Source organism: Sciurus carolinensis, chromosome 1 (genome assembly GCF_902686445.1).
Source record: "Sciurus carolinensis chromosome 1, mSciCar1.2, whole genome shotgun sequence".
In the NCBI taxonomy this organism is placed as follows: domain Eukaryota; kingdom Metazoa; phylum Chordata; class Mammalia; order Rodentia; family Sciuridae; genus Sciurus; species Sciurus carolinensis.
In genome coordinates, this window is record NC_062213.1 from 85,142,583 (window position 1) to 85,143,815 (window position 1,233).

Below are 1,233 nucleotides of genomic sequence, written 5' to 3' on the forward strand. Positions count from 1 at the left end.
TCCTAATGAAATATAACATTTCTTGAGTTAGTGACCATTATGGGCCAAAGAATCATTGTCAAGCATGTGACAAATATTCATATTCATCAATATTGTCAGACACTGGGTATGTTGAGCAAAGCATGACTTCTGCTTGCAAGTAGTGTACAGTGAAGTAGGTAAAAGCTATACTAATGTAGTAGGTAAAATGTGTGTGTGTGTGTGTGTGTGTGTGTGTGTGTGTCTTGTGTTCACAGTGGAGGATCACTAGACTAGTTCCTTGTAAGATGATGATGGCTACTGTGTAGAGAATATCTATTTGGAAAAAGATAAAAATACTATAGGTGGACCATGTAAGATGTTATGGCAGAAATGATGGAAGTTTGAATTCAGAAAGGAAATAACTAGACCACAGAAATATCAAGAAATACAATTGAAAAGACTCAGTGCTGGATTGGATATGAAGGAAGAGATCAAGGATAGATTCCACTTGCTTGAGCTGATGAATTAATATTGCCCTTCTCTGAGAGAAAATACTGCAAGGAGACATTATAAGGTGTTAACATCATGGGCCTTGGCTTTGATAGGTCAGATGATTTCATAAGCAGCTTTCATGAATTTCAACTTTTCATTTCTTGAATTTTATGAAATATTTAGCCATAGTCTACTCAACCTAATCATTTATTCTTTAAAATAATTTGGGTTATTATTACTCTGCATTAGAAAACTGGTATTCTGCTGTTTTGTTTCATTCAGCTTTAAATTCAACAATAATGTATGAACCATCAAATATTCCTAAATTCCTATTGGAGAATTTTCACTTTAGTCAAAGTTGATTGGTTGATTGTTGGCAGTTTTATCTGTAAGGAATATGATATCAATAACCTGGAACTTAGTATCAAGATCATATATCAAAAAAAAAAAAGATAGTAGAACAGCAACTTACAATGTCACAGTACCTAAACTGGAATTGTCAAAACCTGTTACATTAAATACAGACACCAGTTCAAACAACCTTTCATAATATTGTATTAGAGTGAACACTGAGCACCTCTAGGCATTTGGAGCTATGACACCTTTCTAATGTATTTATCCTTCACTGTTGATTATCTACCCAATAGGTAGCAAAGCCATGAAGTGGTGTTTTAACTAGGATAACTCAGATATACTGATACTTGTATATGACAGATGTTTTTAAAAGGCAGCACCAATATGTATTCTAATTCATTAGGAGAAATCTAAAATTAATCAGAA